Here is a 19,219-nt window from a genome sequence, read left to right as displayed (position 1 = left end):
CACCTGTATTTTTAAGAGCGTGTAGCAGCGTATTTAATGTAAATCATTCATCATAAAAGATTCACTTATTTAATGATTATTATGCAGGATAGGAATCACTATATTATGACGTTCTTGTCCTTTCCTCACCATGACCTCAACCGAAGAATCCCATCATGTATATTTGATTTTGTCATATTGCATGTTTTATGTAATTCCGCGGTGTGGGAGGTGTGGAGAAGATTTGACCCGCTTCCTCTGAAGGGCACGAATATTGCATTATCATAAATAAGCAGCAGTAACTGTCTTCTCGATTGAAGAAATTCACATGCTCCAGGGTCTTTAAACACGCAGCAGACATTCAGATTCACACGTGCGCACATTCATATTCAGATCATTAATGCACTGATGATGATGATGTATCTTTCAGATAGCAGCTGGGATTTGGACAATATTTAATGCTGCACCTTGGAAGAGCAGGGAATACTGATATTACTACTGTGCGCTTTGCTGTATGGCAGGTTACTTATTGACTACTGTAAACAGACAGAGTCATATACAGTATTGCTGATGATGTTTCATTACATGCACAATATGCATGCCATATTGTATGAGTAAATTAAAAACAAGGTGTAGTTTTGGTTTTAGGAAGCTATGAACCCTTCATTGAGTTCTTGTCCACTTTTTATTTAATAAAACATGTAAAAAAAATTATTAAATAGTACTACTACTACTACTACTACTACTACTACTACTACTGCTAATGCTAATAATAAAAAATATAATAATATTTATTATTATTATTGTTGTTACTATTAGTATTATTACTATTATACATAATCAAAATTGTGTCTAAATGGTTTGTTTGCAATAACTAAAGTCTATATACATCTTTATTAAAGATAATAGTGCATTATTTAATTAATTACTTAAATTCTTTATTGTCCATTAAAGTTTTTGTGGACACATTCTTTCTATTTTTCTTTTTCAAATATTTCTATTACTTTTAATATGCATTTCTATTTCTGTTTTCTATGTATTTCTTTTTTTTATATTATTTATTTTGTACATAGTATTTCAGCATAGCAAACAACAAAATATTAAAAAGCAGTATACGAACACATTCAAATGTATATAGGCATAGTCATTGCGGATTAGTGGTCAACAAACTGACACTGGAATACCATTATTTTGTGTTGTATGTATTTAAAGAGCCTCTATTTTGCATTATGAAAGGTCATATTTTGGTTTTGGGGGTCTCCAAAAACAGGCTTATATGCATGAAAGGTAAAAAAAAAAAAAAAAAAAACACTTTCATTGGCTTATAATACATTCTAAGAAATGCTGTTTTTTTTTTTTTTTTTTTTTTTTAACCCAAATTGGATAAAATGTGAACAAATGCAAACTTTGGATTTAATTCTGTCTTATTAGTCCATCATTTTTTATGTGTATGTATTTATTTTTACCTAATTATCCCAATGACTTAATAAGATTTGTTCAGTGATTCAGCGTAGATTATTATATAAAATTTCAGAAAAAATGGGTTGAATATACTGTGGTGTTGTTGTGAAACCCTTTTTTTTAGTTTAACCCTTTATTCCCTATAGCCGAATTTGTCTTTGATCGTCATCTCCATGTCATGATCAGTCTTTGATCAGTCCCCTGTGCTCTGTTAGTGTCTGAAAGGAATGGCATGTCCACATTTTACCAGATGTGACACTTCATATTTGATGATGTAACATATCAATGTCGATGCGTTCAGACAAAAGTTCCAAACCCAACATGATTCATTTATTCGACTCTGAGACAATATTGTATATAGACAATATAGACAATATACTAAATTGTTAAAGAATCAATAGTTTTAAACACGGTGCAATTTCAGATTTAAACCTCAACTGGATGTTTTCGTTTAATTAATTCTGTTACACACTGCATGGTAGGTCATCTTCAAAAACCCAAAATAGCGGCTCTATAACTACTAGTTACATGCTATTGAATATACAGCATTTGTGCAAAGCCAGGTCTGTCTTTAAAGGATTCAACTCAACGTTCAAAATTCAAATGAAATTTCCCTATGGAGAAAATGAGTGCTTGTCTTTCTTTGCACACCACACCATATGAGGGGAGACTAGTTCCTCAACACTAAACGCCATAAAGATGTACTCGCACTAAATTTATGGAGAAAATGAGGTGGAGAATTATGCCTTCTCTGACAGCACCGAGAAAGCAATCTGCATCATCGCTTATTGCATGTGTGCTTGGACACACAAACACGCACGCACACACACTCTCAGGCTGTGTTTAACACCGTCGGATACGAAAGCCGGTGTAACAGGACTTGGAGAGCAGATAAATTATGTAAATGCTGTAATGAATGGTTTGCCAGCATACACTTTCCCTCTCTGTCACACAAGCACACACACACATGCACAGAGACAGTGTCTGAGTTATGAGGTTCAGGTTAACTTGATGGGGGGTGGGTTGCACTGTGAGCCAGTTTTACTCACAAAAATAAATCTCTTGTGTGTTTATGAGTTTTTGCACGTCTGGCAGCCGCTGATCTGTGAAGCATTCATGTAGGTCATGTGGGACTATTTTTTTCCTTCCTCATTTTGTATACATCAACCTTGTTCCAAAAACCTAGTGAACTGACCTGCTGCATTGTAGTCATAGACTGCTGTCTTAAAGTGATAGTAAACACCACACACACACACACACACACACACACAACAACACATGTGCAGACACACAAGTAAAACAAAAAAAGAATACTAAACCCCTCTAAGCATCAAAAAAAAAAAAAAAAAAGATTGAATTGATGGTCACCTATTGCTTAAATATGTGCTTATATCTGAAGAGTTGATTTACAATAACCAGGGTTTGTAGAAAAAAAAAAAAAAAAAAAAGCTGCAGTTTTAATTAAGCTTGTGTTTTTTATGCATTTGTTTCAAACATTACAGTTATCTGCTTTTGCTAATAAATTATTTATTTGTTACTATCAAGAAAATATCATATACAATATTATTGGAGAAAAAATAAAAACTGCAAAAACTGGAGCTCTTTAGTAGTTAAAAAATAAACAGTAAGGTTGCAAGTATTTTAAATAATAATAATAATAATAATAATAATAATAATAATAATAATAATAATAATAATAATTATTAGTATTATTATTATTATTACAAAAAATAAAACATTACTATTATATAGTTGATGTGACTTGAAAAACTAACATGAAATATAAAAATATAAAATATCTTATTCTTACAGTAATACCTAAACAAACTGTTCTAATTTAACAGCAATACTGTCAGAAATATAATATATATAAAATATATGTGTATATATATATATATATATATATATATATATATATATATATATATATATATATATATATATATATATATATATATATATATATATATATATATATCACACCAATTTGATAATAATTTTAAACATTTTCAACATAACTATTTGTCTAAATAAATAAATTAATAAATAATATTTGAAATAAACTACTACTATTATGCACTTTACTACTACTACTACTACTACTAATAATAATAATAATAATAAAAATAATAATAATAATAATAATAATAATAATAATAATAATAACAATAATAATAATAATTATTATTATTATTACAAAAAATAAAACATTACTATTATATAGTTGATGTGACTTGAAAAACTAACATGAAATATAAAAATATAAAATATCTTATTCTTACAGTAATACCTAAACAAACTGTTCTAATTTAACAGCAATATTGTCAGAAATATAATATATATAAAATATATGTATATCTTACACCAATTTAATAATAATTTTAAACATTTTCAACATAACTATTTGTCTAAATAAAAAAATTAATAAATAATATTTGAAATAAACTACTACTATTATGCACTTTACTACTACTACTACTACTACTACTACTACTACTACTAATAATAATAATAATAATAATAATAAATAAATAAACAAACAAATAAAGTATCAACTATGCTTCGAGTATACTTGAATTAGAGTAAAGCTTTTTTAAACTTTTAACGTAAGTTTGAATGCACCCCTGGTTCAAAACACACCCAAGATCAGGTTTTCAAATTGACGACACCAACAAAGGCTGAATAAAATTGTGTTTTAAATAAAACCAACTGCACTCGGTTAATTAATATTTTCCATATTAAAAGAAGATTTAGTTCTAACCAAAACCTGACATTTATATTTCGGAAATGGCTTCTATTTCTTGCAGCTGAACAACAGAAAACTGACAATGATCACCTCAGGAACACCTTATGTGCTTTATTCAGTCTTATTAGGTTCGATGTCAATACTAATAATGCGAGTCTGAATGCCATTTTTACATACTACTGAAAGCAGCTACAGAAAGTTCAGATCTTGAAAATAAAATAAAACATTTGAAATTGAACTTTAGCACTGTGACTAAGTGCAGGCCAACACATATCAGCATGTATGTTGAACAATGTTAAAGAGGTATAATATGTATTATTAGATTGTAAACCTTACCATTTCGTTGGAGTGCAGTAAATGCACTATTCTGTGCTTTTGAATGGCCGTATTTTAATTCCTGTCTCGTTGCATTTAGTGCAAACAACATAGCAAATCACTGAAAATCTCATCATGTAGCATGTTGTTAGGACACAGGGTTACAATGTTACCTGCCACCTAATGTTTATGTTCGTAATATTTATATTAATTGCTCATTAATAACCACTTCAAGTAGAACTCTGAATCTGAGTCTCATTTCAGAGTCTGGTACTGTCCACTGAAGGTTGTATTTTTGGTAGCAGACACATGCTTTGTGAGCTCTAATGACTGAATAATTCACACCAGGGCAACCTGGGGAGCTGAAATATAATTGGCTAAACTGACATTGGCAGAGTTAACTTACCAAAAGAAAGACAGAGGTTCTGGTACGTAACACAAAGCAGAATATCTGTTTTCAGCATTGTTTTTCAGATAAACAAGAATGATTACTTAGCATGTTTCTTAAATATCTGCAAATATATTATGGTATTTGTATGCTTTAGACGAATCAAATACTTTTACAAAGCAACTTAGGCTTGGAATTCATCTCAGAAGTGTCCAACTCCCTCTTTAAAATCATCTAACAGATATTTATATATATAGCATGATCCATCAATGAGACTGCTATGAGAAACCAAACAAACCAACCTTGCCTATTTTCCTCCATGCAAAGTCAGGTGGCTACTGTATAATTATGGCTACCTATTGTGTTTATGGAGGAGCATCATCATCTCAAGCATTTGATACATTTGTTCCATATCAAGATGATGACCCTTAAACTGTTCAAGGTCAGTAAATTTCTGCTCTGAGAACTCTCGTCTGCAATCTTGACAAGTGACATTTTCACATGTGGGTCACACTGCTACTCAACTGGAGATGCTGGTTGCAGCTGGCTTATTTATCTAATCAAGAGGTAGGACAATTATTCAGAATGTCATTTTGTTTTGAGAGCTGCCGCTGTAGTGCAGCTACAAAAAAAATTAACTCCACTGTAGTGTATGGCACTTCTCCAGAATGAGATACTCCTCGTTTGAGTGCGTGTGTATGTGTGTGTTTGTGTATTTTCAAGAAGGGTGAAGTGAGGGCCATTTCTGATATACAGTGGCGTATGTTTTTTTCTCTCTGTTTGCATCTCTTTCACTCTCTCTCCGTCATGTTATATGAAAAACATTAAACTGACTTGGCAGATAAACAGCTCCAGATCAAAACAACATCAATATAGGGTGGAGCGAGAGGATAACGAAAAGGAAGAGGGAGGAAACGAGAGACACCCATTCAGATGAAAGGAAGTTTATGTTCAATTTGATGTATCACTGCAAAATAAATACTGTTGAAATGCCTGGAATATCCCATCAAGCATGTTTTTAGAGCACTGGATATCGTGACAGTTTATTTTTATTTATTTATTTATTTATTTATTTATTTATTTATTTATTTATTATTGATATTTTTTTTACAGTTTTTAAGCCATTGGCTAATGATTGATTTAAGCAAACAAATGTAGTTTTAGATCCATTGTCGTAATTAATGCATTATGCTGTTTGTTGTAATACGATAGTATTTGTTCACATAGGGAGAAAAAATAAACAAATAAATAAATAAAATTATATATATGTGAGTGTGTGTGTATATATATATATATATATATATATATATATATATATATATATATATATATATATATATATATATATATATATATATATATATATATATATATTATTATTATTATTATTATTATTATTATTATACCTTTTATCTACTCATTGTAATTGGGATAATAAGGGAAAAACACACACCTGGCCATGGAACAGCTTAAAAGCCAATCGTCCAATTACTTTTGGACCCTTAACAAGTGGGAGGCACATATGCAAACAGTGGTAATTACTACACCGTTCAGCTAACTTGGATTAGACTTCTCAAATTAAACAGAGAGTCTGTAAAAGTACATCTTGTTTGTTATTTTCTAAATCGATTGTGAATATATATATTTACCCTTCAATAAATAGTTTAGTTTTTAATAATTGTTAAGGATTAATTATTGCATGTTAGTGCACCCATGTTAGTGCACTGGGCAAGTCTGAACAAGTTCTGTCCATGCATGCCCGATGCAGGCAGGTCTGTACAATTACGTAATATATTGGCTTAAGATATCGGCCTAATTTTGACATCGGATCGATAACCTTAAAAATAGCATTTATCGGCCGATAAAGATATGGCCACCAATATATTGTGCATCCCTAGTAATAATAATATAAATAACATTTAAATTGTTCCCCCAATTGTTTAAAAATGTGTTAATTGTGAATGAAACATAAAATCAGAGGAATCAGTGCACAAGAGAAACTTGGACTAAACACATTTAAAAAAAGTTTTATTTTAGGAAATACACTCTCACGTTGCGACAAAGTATATCAATAACTTTATAAAAAAAATAAAAAAAAAGTTCAGAAAAAAATATATGAGAGTCATAAAATGTAAGTGTAGGTTACTTGCAGGTTAATAATAAAAAATAAGACTAGAGCGCCAGTGATAATGTCAGTTATTCCAATTTATTTGACATAACTTGAATTCAGATGATAAATTAGTATGGAGAAATAACAAAAGTTGTCTCATATCTTATTTTATTGCTTCCAACTTTCACTCTTTATTATGATTTAATGTTATCCATAAGGCATTTACCTCAGAAGATGTATGTGGCAAACACATTTAGATGACAGCATATGCCTTATCATATGGAACGCACGGTGGCAATGAAGCTGTTGAATCATGCTAGCAATGTCATAACAATGTTTCTGCTATACTGTGTAGGCATGCATTTATTATCTTTAAATGACACTGCTGTATTAGTTATGTAAGATAACTGTAACCACAACCTTTTCACAACTTAAGATGAAAATAGATTTGCCGTGCAGATATGCTAGCTGAAATCAGCTCATCAGAGTGTGAATTTATACAGTATGTACAGTAAGTATTTGTGTGTTCATGTGTACAGTATGTTGTGAATGAGTGGGATGTGACTGTGTTTGGCATTCACATATGTGAGCTGAATGTGGGAAAAAAGGGTTATAAAATTATTTATGAACCGCAAAAGCCAACAACTTGTGTTCCCTTGAGAGAATTTGAGTGTATAAAAGTAGACAAGTGTTTAAAGGATATTTTGGGTCTGTTTTAAATGTTCCATTTATCAAAATACAATCCCATATGCACCTCGCCTTCACACAACTCATGCATTATTTGCTATAGAAAAGGAAACACAAAAAATAATAATAATAATAACACAGAGAGCATTAAGCAATACAATACAACGTTATTCAACAGTAAATTTGTTGATGACCCTCTCCTGACACTCCACAAATACACTCATTAATCTTTCACTTGCTCTTGAAGGTCACAAAGACTGGGTTGTATACTTGGAAGCATGCAAATTCAATTTCTAGCTAAGACGTTATTAAAGCCCCAAACTGAAAACTATATTGGTTGGACCCTACCTGTCACTGCCTTTTAGGATCAACCTATATCACCATCCCTGCTTTCCTAATAGAATAAACTTCAGGGCATAAATAGGAAAACATTGCTAATCAATACTTTCCTCAGCTTGTCGACCTGGTTTTAAGCATTGTACAATGGATACTTAACTTTGTAACTGGTACAAAAACAATTCCAACCATTCCAGAGTCATAAGAAATATGTGCCTCAGCCTATATTTATGGAACATGCAAAATAAGTTGCTCCAGATGTTTTGTCATACACTGTAAGAATTTGTATGTTTATTTACCATTGTGAATTGTATGGCATGTTGATCTGTGCTCTGTTGACTTTAGATGATGAAAATGTATCTGTGCATTGTGTCAAAGTGAATGTTCATAAGGTTTTAGTGGTTTGAAATAATGTATTGCATAATAAATAATATATAGATAAATGATTCTAGCGCGATGCGGTGACACAGTAGGCAGTGCTGTCGCCTCAAAGCAAGAAGGTCACTGGTTCGAGCCTCGGCTGTGTCAGTTGGCGTTTCTCTGTGGAGTATTTATGTTCTCCCCGCATTCGCGTGGGTTTCCTCTTGGTGCTCCAGTTTCCCCCACAGCCCAAAAACATGCGGTACAGGTAAATTAGGTAGGCTAAATTGTCCTTAGTGAATGAGTGTGTATGGACGTTTCCCGGGGATGGGTTGTAGCTGGTGGGGCATCCGCTGTGTAGAGCATGTGCTGTATGGGTTGGCAGTTCATTCTGCTGTGGCGACCCCGGATTAATGAAGGGACTAAGCTGAAAAGAAAATGAATGAATGAATAATTTAGTCTATAAAATAACAGAAGTAAGAACTTGCAGTTTATTACCAGGTTGTAATATCATAATTTACAACACCAAACTAGACAGTATATCACTACAAACTATTAGAAATGTTAAGTAAAGTCAATTTTCAAAAGTTTTAACATCAAAGTTTTTGGAGGGCAAATCAAGGTCCCACAATGCAATTAAAAAAGCATAAATAAATAAATAAATAAATAAATAAATAAATAAATAAATAAATAAATAAATAAATAAATCAAAAAAATAAAAAAAATAAAAAAATAAATAAATAATAATAATAATAATAATAATAATAATAATAATAATAATAATAATAATAATATTATTATTATTATTATTATTATTATTATTATTATTGTTATTATTAATCCTAAAATATTGAAAATTGTTAATTTGCAGATATATGTATTTTTTACAGTGTTAAAGGTCCCGCAATGCAATTAAAAAACATAAATAAATTAATTAATAAATGAATAATAATAATAATAAATCCCAAAATATGGAAAAAAACAATTTTTGCGGATATGTATTTTTTTTACAGTGTAGGTTTCAGTTGACAAATACTCTAGAGGGTGCTGTTTACTTTTTTTCAAATCTGAAATGTTACTTCGGCCGAAACACAGCCCTGTAGCATCAAATTAACTTAGAAACTCAAATGTATGTTAAAGTAAACTTTTTGCGGTTTCACAAAAATGCACATCTTCTCAATGAGTCTGTGTTGCGCGATTCAGAAAACCTATGTAGTGCTTCTTACATAAGCAGTATCCTTCCCAAGATGTCTGCTGTGTTTGTTTGTTGCCATTTTATCATGCACAACCACCAATGAAGGTCACCAATGCTCTTCTCAATGGGGAGTTTGTACCAAATAATTCATCTAACTTTGGGGGTCTGCAGTGTTCACCTGTAGTCTGACGTATGTCTTCACAGTCCCGTCAACAGCCTCTGTGCCAGGTGGACAGACGTGATACTAAGCCTCGCTGCCAAGTTCTTTGCAGACATCCACCCCACAGTGGTAAACAGGTGGCAAATTTTAGTCAATCCTGCAGTCACCAGGACCTCCTGCAGGAGTGCAGTAAGTGCAGGATTTGTGTAGCACTGGCTCCCTCTTAATTTAAAGCACCTGGCCAAACCTGGCTGAAAAATTGCGATAGGTATGCTAACATCCGTTTCTTTGTGAAAAGCCGTGTAGCCCAGCTTAAAGTGGTCAAGGTGGTTTTTTTGGAAGATTGAAGCTGCTTTTCCAACAGTTTGAATCCAGTCCAGAAAATCAACCATGTACTGCAGTAAAGCCTGGTCTTTTCCTTAAAACATTGTAAGTAGTAAGTAGATAATTGTTTCAAGTAGGTATTATGATCTGCTGTACTGCTTTATGGTTTCAGGGAACACAGTTATCTTCTAATGGGGAAGAAAAATAAATGCCATCAATCTTTTCACTGACCACATCTGCTACAAACAGAAAAAAAAACAAAATAAAAACAAGGCCACATGCATATTATGATTCAATTCTCAGCATAATGGGGTACACCCGATTTTGAAAATGAATATTTTTTTATCTTAGTGAATATAGGCAATGTATTTGGTGCATTTGAACAAAATAGATTTATTAAACAGATATATTTATTAAAATTATATTTTAGACATATTTTAGAAATTTAAAGATTCAATTCAAGCCAATACTGAAAAAAAAACAACCTACAAAATTTCAACTACATTTTTCAATTTTTTTCTTTTGCTTCTCTTGATTTTTTTTCCCTCTTTTTAAAAATTGTATTTAATATTTGTCTGTAACATAAATTTGGGTGTATTTATGTATTATGTGTATTATGGTACCATTACCATAAGTAATTTAAGATTTGACTTCAGTACTGCACAAATAAAGTATTGTATAGCTTCCTATTAAAAATATAAATGTAAAAAAAAAAGATTTTGAGGGGTGAATTAATATATGCTGAGCACTGTAAGTACATATATATATATATATATATATAAAGTGTTTTTTTAAGTATCAATGATTAGAATAGTTTATAGTTGGACTAATATACAATACAATATTAGTGTTTTGGAAGCCTGGAAATGCAACAGTTAGAAATCTGGTTAATGTTTGTGTGCCTATGTTTGTTTATAATGTGATATTGACATGACATGGCCATAATTAAATTAAATTAAATTAAATTAAATTAAATTAAATTAAATTAAATTAAATTAAATTAAATTAAATTAAATTAGTTTTTTTCACTGATCCATGCAAGGGTGAGATATTGCTATCGCCTCACAGCAAGTAGGCCGCTGGTTCGAGCCTTGACTGGGTCAGTTGGCATTTTTGTCTGGAGTTTGCATGTTCTCCTCGTGATCGTGTGGGTTTCCTCCAAGGAGTTCACGTCCAAAGACATGCAGTTCAGGTGAATTTGGTAAGCTAAAAAAATTGTCCATAGTGTATGTGCATGAATGAGAGTGTATAGGTGTTTCCCAGTGATGGGTTGCAGCTGGAAGAGCATCTGCTGTGTAAAACATGCTGGATAAGTTGGCGGTTCATTCAGCTGTGGTGACCCCAGATTAATAAAGGGACTAGGCCGAAAAGAAAATGAATGAATGAATGATCCATACAAATTGTCTTCTTAATTGAGCTGTCATAATGCGACCTGATGTTTCTGGCCTATTCAGTTTGTAAACTGAAATGTGATGTTTATTGAAAAGTAAAAATACACAAAATAATATGTTCACTGTACTTGCAGTTTTTTTTTTTTAATATACAAACTTATGTGCAGCTGCATTTTTCTGACTCATGTATTTGCCTTTTGGAAGATACAGTGAAATAACTCCTTTTATTTCATGAAAAATAACCACATATGGGTTTGGAACAAAATGAGGGTAAGAAAAGTAAATCATGACAATTTTTCCCTTTTTTTTTTTTTTTTTTTTGCTTAAGCTATTTCAGAACTGCACTGTTGTTTCTAAAAAAGAAGTGCTGCGAGAAGGCTGTGGGCATCAGCATATTTAGCCTTGACAGCATTTTTCTTTATAACCGCTAGCCAGAAAGCGTCTATGTTCGGCGGCATCATAAAGAGGGTGCACTGATTCTGTCAATGGATGAGATTTACACACTCGTCTGTCGCTTACCTGCCTTGAGCAGGGCCTAAACCTCCCTACCTCATCCCGTCTTTAATACCCTCCCTCTACAGGACTGCACTGCTGTCCCATTGATTTCATGTCTTTCGCTGAAGCTTCGAGTTGCACGCCTTTCTAGTCACCAGATTACATCTAGACCCAACCCTACATTCATAACACAGACACACATACATGCACTTGGCGGATCCGTGACTTGGCGAAGGTCACATTGGGTTTGTTTGCACATGCTGCTGTATTCCTGTCTAGGTTAGACTCAATCAAAAAAGCCTAGCCAGGGAACAAACAAACAACAAGATAAACTATTGAATGGCAGGATGTGCTATTAAACTGGCTGGATGTGTATGTATCTGTTTATAGCCATCTAGCTTCCCTTGAATGAACAAAGATGAGGATTCCTAAAACACTTTATCTTTTTGAAATGCTTTGTGTATGCCCTTACATGCATGGTGCAGGCACATACACACAACAGTTCGATAACTGGCAGTTTAAACAATGCAGTGTCTGTTGGTAACAAAACCAATGCTATCGTGCTATCTTATCGTTGAGTTCTTGAGTTATGTCCTTTTGCCTTTTTGTCTTGGACTCGCTTGGTTTCTTATCAGAGCAGTAACTCATGACTGCAGACTTCCAGGACTGAATGGAGAGTTGCGGAAATCAGTTGCTGCATGGGAAAGCATGGCTTCCACTAAAACATCATCAAAATATGGCAATCATGCATGACAAAAATCTTTATATTATACACTATAAATTCAATATTGCACTTTCCTACCCCACACTTTTGTCATTTCGTCATATTTGCTTCAGTTCAGTAGCTTATTAGATATAGAAAAGGTCTTATAATGTGTTCTTAATAATGAAAGTGTTAATTGATCTCTTTTAATTGCAAATCATATTATATTTCCAGGCTAAAATAAAATACAGCAGATCCCCTCTAAGTTATACATAAAGGTTTTGTATTGGTATTAAATATATTATATTACTAAATATAATAGTAATATGTGGTGAAAAATGAATATTATTTTGCCATACACTTCATTCATTCATTCATTCAATCATTCATTCATTCATTCATTCATTCATTCATTTAATGTGACATCTGGATGACTCTCACTGAATAAATCATGAGGACAAACAAACAAACAAACATTAATATAATATTATACATACTACTATCATTAAAGGTGTGCAGGTGTGATTGTCTTCAGAAACATTGTTTGTTGTGCTGGTTGAAAGTCTCTTCACATTCATCACCACTAGTAATGATTAAAGTGATCTAAATGTATTTATATGTATTTTAATATAGGCATAAGACTAAGAAAAATGTTCGTCCAGTTAAAATTTGTCAGGCCGATAATTTCCATAATTCTGAAAAGTAGCCCAAACTGTCTGTCAGCAAATATAGATTTGTAAATCTGGTCACCTCGTTCACGCAGATCCACCATTTGTACATGCACATGTGCCGCGTTCACCTGCACACGAGAGAGAGAGACAGCAATAAAAAGAAATGCTAAATCAAAACTTTTTAAATTCTGAATCAAAGTTCTGAGTTAATTTTGCTCGCTGGACGAAGGATGACAACATGTTTGAATTATTTCTTTTAGACAAGTAATGTTGTTTTAAAACTATTTTAGTTTCACTAAGCTCAGATTTTGCTGTCTTACGAATGGGTTAAATTCATAAAAGTTCTGTTTAGCCACAGAAATCTTCTGGTGAAGGATTGATTTGATTATTTTTAATTTCACAAGGGACCTTTCACAGCATCGGTAAGGTAGATTTTTTTTTTAGTTTAATAAGAAAACATAAGTAAATATATTCCGCCTAGCGTGCTTTACTGAGGTGCAGTTGCTTTTATATTCACATTGGTTAATTTTTGAACAATGACAACCTGTGACGAGATCCCTATATTGTTTACCATGCTACTTTGAATATTCTATCTGAATAAGTAAAGCATAATATAAGATGAGTATAAGACAAGTATAAGTATAGTAATAGGTGTAATTAGTGAAACTTAGTAATAAGTGTAATTACTGCACCCCACCGGCCAACCACTAAGCAGAGTCGCCTTAGGACAAAGTGGGTAAGAGAGTGAGACCAGCAATCCTTGCATGCATGAAATATTGCACATTATGACAAGTTTTGCTTGCTACACAGCTGAAAACGTGCTAGATATAATACAGTGTTTCTTTCAGAATTGTAGTATTATAAAGTACTATAAAGTTTTCTAATGCCTAGTTCACACTAGAGGATTTTAAGCCTGATTTGAGCCCGATTTGGAAGTTAACGAGCTCGCCGACAGATCGGGCTGTGATCGGGAAGAAATCTGCGGGTGCTCGGCGCTCGCCGCTCTTTATGTGTGAACTACTGAGAAACGCATCAACGAGGCTCGCTGACGCGTCGCCGACACCTCGCAGACGGAAATCCAACATTCAGCATGCTAAATATTCCAGAGCAGTCGGCCAACTCAACCCCACGTGTGGTCAGATGTAGTGACGATCTATAGCCAATGAGAGAGCATATCAGCATGAGCTGAATGCCTGTGTGTTCAGGAGCTCAGCAGAAACATCTGTGATTGGTCAGAATGGGCATCAGTGCACTCGCTTCATTCTGCGTTAGCACAGACATGAGAGTAGACTATATTAACAGTGGAACTAGAATTCTGTTAGAATTACCATACTGCTCATTCTGACCGTTCTCATATGAAACGCCATAATGTCACAACATATTTACATTCAAAGCTATTATTGAGATATTACAATTAAGCTTTGAATGTCTGGCATCATATTTAATGACACCATTACCCTAAAAATATAATCCTTTTTTGGTAAACAGCCTATAAATATGTAGTTAAGATACTAAAACACTTAAAGGCTTGGCTTTCATTTTCACTTTCAAACAGGAGCTATTTTACAGCACAGAATATGCAGTTTTGAAAGATATCTGAAGTAAATTGATGTTTTTGCCATCAGAAAGTTTTGTTTATGTTAGCAGGAAGTTGCCAGGCAAGAAAATGCACACATATTTAAAGTCGCAACGAAAAGTATCAGACATGCATGCAGTCATTTTGACCAATATGGTAATTTAAGGCAGAAATGCTCAGTTCTTTACTGTTTTGTAATAAAAAAAATAACAATGTCAGAAAGAAATACACTGATAGTTAGAAAGCGGCAGGGTGTTATAAATATGTTAGTTTTATTTCAAATAGTTATAAAATTACAAAAATTAAAAACTCTCTGTGTATCTATCCACTGGAACCTTGCAGATGAGTGATTAATCCACTGATAAATCAGCTGATTTGACGATGTTTTTAAATGCTTTCTCCAAAGCTTGAAAAGCTGTCAGTGATGTAATCATCACACAAGCAGCCAATAGTGTTCAGCTTTTTTCTGACGACTCCTCCCTCAAATTTTCATTGGCTGTGGTTTGGTAGCTTGAATGAGCTGATGGGGAATGAGATGTTGTCAGATCATGTAGTGTGTGACCCCCCTCTTGTGGATCGTTCACGGAGTGTTGCGTAGTGTGAACACCACAGAGATTAAAAGACACAAAGTCAAGTCATGTAGTGTGAACAGCACAGCGATCTGCTGATGTTTAAAATCCTGTAGTGTGAACTAGGCTTAACTGAATGACATGATCTAGTGCAGTGGTTCCCAAAGTGGGGGTTGGGACCCCCTGGGGGGTTGCGAGACAATGAAGGGGGTTTGCCTGGTGAGCTCAAAAAATCTAATAAATTTTAGTAAACCATTAGAATTACCATATTTTATCTAGAACCTACTGAAGATATAAATAGTAGTTTATAGTTTCAGCCTTTTCTCTTTTTTTTTCTATTGCATTACAACCCTTGGGGTGATTACATAATATTAAAGACATAGCAATAGCATCAGATGCAGCAGATTTATTTTATGGCAGTAGTTTAAAATTTCTGGCACATTTACAGCACTAACATACATTTTTTATTTAATTAAAGGTTTCTATATTATAACCCCCTTAGAGGATATTGGGGGTCACGAGTCACTGGCATGGATATTTTGGGCGTCGCAGGCTGAAAAGTTTGAGAACCCTTGATAGTGGGTTGTCCACTGTCATCTTTAAGGTGCGCATTCGTGATTTCAGAAAGCGTGGCTTTGAACGACGGGATGGATTGTTTTCAAAGCTATTATGCTAAAGGTCAGCAGTTTGTCATGAATGCACATCAATATACAGTAGCAGCATTTTTTATGACACTGTATAACAATAATTAATATTATTACATTAATGTGATGGTTGGGGTGGGATAGATATTAAAAAATACAGTTTATTGGGTAATTTAATTGATAGCATAACTAATACTCAGTAAAACTACTGTTGTTGCGTTACTGTGATGGTTGAGTTTAGGGTTGGGTTTGGGTTAGGCATTAAAAAATACAATAAAAGAAAATTTTACAATTTAACTTCCGGCTGCAAACGTATCCGATCTAACCGCAGATCACCTTTAAGTATTTAATTTAAACTAATAGTAAGCTGTTCATGCTATTCTGGAGTGAGGATCAGTTTAGCAATTTTGTCTATTGAGAATTGTAGTAAACTTACTAGTGCTTTGAGAAGTAATGTTTTTAAACAACATTGCAGATGCAAAAAATAAAAATAAATAAAAATCCCAGTCTAGTACACATTTTGTCATTGATAAGTGGCATTAGTGCTTCCTTATTCTTGAGAAGCGCAAGCCGCTGCTGCTGGAAATCAACTTAGTCTCATTAATACTGCATGAAGGCATGAAGGCCTTTGCTGTTTTGCCTCTTGAGGTTCCTTGTTTTGACAGCGTGTCCCCGCACCAGACCAGAACCCTTTCAGCCACCCTGTTCCGAATAAGGTCAAACTGCAGCATACAGTGCATCTGTAAAGCAAAGACCTTTTAGAAAGCTTCATAGTTTGAGTTGCTTGAACTTTAAGCTGCTTTGATATTTCAGAGAGGTTTGATGCACTAAGTTAATGCATATCTTAACTTTGGGCTCATACCACAACACACAATTTGCTTTTAAGCAATTGCAGCTTTAATGTAAGTTGGAGTTGTTGACTCATGGGGTTTGGTTCAAAAAAACAATGCCTGGGGCTATTTTTTGTTGTGCAGCAATGATAAACACAGTGTGCTCGATAGTGTAAAAGTGTACGAAACGGAAACAATTCACAGTGGCAGGTGACCTCTGTTGGAGCATGAAGTGTTTACCTCTGTTGTGTGGGGTTTGGATTTAAGTGAATGCCACCAAGCTTGGAGACACGGAGTGGAGATCTATAGTGTGTCAGCTGGCCGGCATGTTTGATTGACAGGCTAGCAAGGGGGTGATGCTTGTCAGCAATTCAGGCAGTTACCAAGACACTGTCACAGATAACGTCACAAGCAGACCCGGGGAAAAGGAGTCTGCTGACCTGAAAATCTAGCAATGAACTGTAAAATGGTAAAATCATTGGAGTCATTTCATTCAACTGTTACTGAATGTTTGTTGTGCTTAATAGAAAGTTATGTAAGCTAATTAACTGATTATATTACACTGAAACAAAGGATGCAAATTTGTGCAAGCACGCAATAAGTCTGCTTACTACACAGTTAAACCAAACAGTTTGACTTAAATAAAAGTATTATTGTCAGATATGAATGAAAGTGCTTTGTTTTTAATAGACGGAAAAGTTATTTGAACTCAAATTGTGCCTTTATTAAGCTGAATTGAAACTAAGCAAGAGTTGTGGAAAATTTTTACTTTCCCAGTATGCTTGAAGAATTTTGTGAGTGTAATGTTATTTTGTTTGTTATATTGGGATTTACATTTTGTAAGTTATCATTTGGGTAAAAAAAAAATTGTTTGCAGTTAGGTTGAAAAGGAGTTTAACAAAATCGTTGTGTCCTAAGACATGACATAATAAGATTACAGCGACAAGCAGTTTGTCTGTCTGCACCAGATGCGACATGATACGACAGAATCATTTTAACACTAATTCAGAAGCACAGAGTAGTGCACTGCACTCCCAACTAAATGGTAAGGTTAATTAATACATTAAAGCTCTTTAGCATTATTCAAAGTACATGCTGAGTGACTGATATTTGTTGGTTTACACTGAGTCTGTGGCAGGTGTCTTAGCATTTACCTAGTAGACAGAAACTATTTTACTCTTCCTATAAGCCTTTATGCATTTCTTCCAAGTCCTGTTGACTACATACATGCCAGTCAATGACAATGAGTAGGCAGAAAGAAAGGAAATACACTCAAACATCCATCGCAAAATAAAACGTGACATTATTGTAATAAAATAATTATATAGTGGACGAGCAACCATCACACACTTTTCCTCAGAGCTTGCCGGAACTGAACAGAGCTCCCGCACATGCGAGTGCTCACATGAAAAAGGTAAAGCAATCATAGAAGTCATCTTAAAGAGGACATGACATTTGTATACAATGCATCAAACACTAAGCGGACGTTATAAGTCTCAGTCCTAACTTTTATTTTCAAAAACGTGTGCTCGTTATTTAATTTTCAAGATCTGAGGTAAACTATCTGCTTCCGCTTAAAGTCTGGCAAAATACATAAAATAGGATCCATGTTTATATTAGTGGCATTTAACACTGAATAAAGCACATAATCAGCAATTGAGATGATCATTGTCATAGTAGTTTTATTCTGCTGTTCAGCCAAGATGTCACAGAAATAGAAAAAAAGAAAAAAATAGAAATGTGGTGGATAGTTTGGACAAAAACTCTGTTTAGCATGCAATATAGACCTTTTGTCACGTCACAGGATCACATTGCTTGTAGTTAGGACATGGTGTTAAGATTGCTTTTAAATGTATTGTAATAAGTAGCACTTAAACATGATGCTTTGAATTAATGTGATATGTACACAAAAAGCTTCTATGCAAGTTTTTAGTAACACATGACCATGACAAAATGGCAGATATAGAACAACAGATATCTGCAGCTTTACCATTCGAAAAAGTATAACAGCCAACATGAATCTTGTATGTATTGACATCCAAACACATTACATAGTTGTTGTTGTTTTTTTACACTTATTTCCTATAGAAATATTTGGGAAGTATGAAAAGCGGAGTCTTATCTGATGCAAACCTGTCTGTGACTTCTTTCATAAAACAGCACTCTTTGTCAACCTTGAAATGAGATTGATCCAAAACTAATGCTTAAAGACAAAACACAGCCAGCAAGCTGTGAATTGCTAAAATAATAAGCTGTTTATTCAACATAGTGAAGCTTCT

The 19,219-nt window shown here is 33.5% G+C and overlaps 1 protein-coding gene and 1 long non-coding RNA gene across 8 annotated transcripts in view; one reads left to right on the top strand and one right to left on the bottom strand.

Annotated features, from left to right (window-relative positions):
* Positions 1–19,219, top strand: part of sgcz (sarcoglycan zeta) — a 506,688-nt gene that overhangs the window by 260,300 nt on the left and 227,169 nt on the right. The gene's annotated exons all lie outside the window — the stretch shown is intronic.
* LOC141385542 (uncharacterized) lies at positions 6,902–18,652 on the bottom strand. The gene is made up of 3 exons (XR_012405915.1): positions 15,600–18,652; positions 13,401–14,208; positions 6,902–8,809 (listed from the first exon to the last, which is right to left on the bottom strand). It is a non-coding gene; the product is annotated as an uncharacterized lncRNA (long non-coding RNA).

The sequence above is a fragment of the Danio rerio genome, chromosome 1, assembly GCF_049306965.1.
Source record: "Danio rerio strain Tuebingen ecotype United States chromosome 1, GRCz12tu, whole genome shotgun sequence".
NCBI classification, from domain to species: domain Eukaryota; kingdom Metazoa; phylum Chordata; class Actinopteri; order Cypriniformes; family Danionidae; genus Danio; species Danio rerio.
The sequence above is the reverse complement of the archived record's forward strand: the minus strand, read 5'-3'. Positions and strand labels throughout refer to the sequence as shown.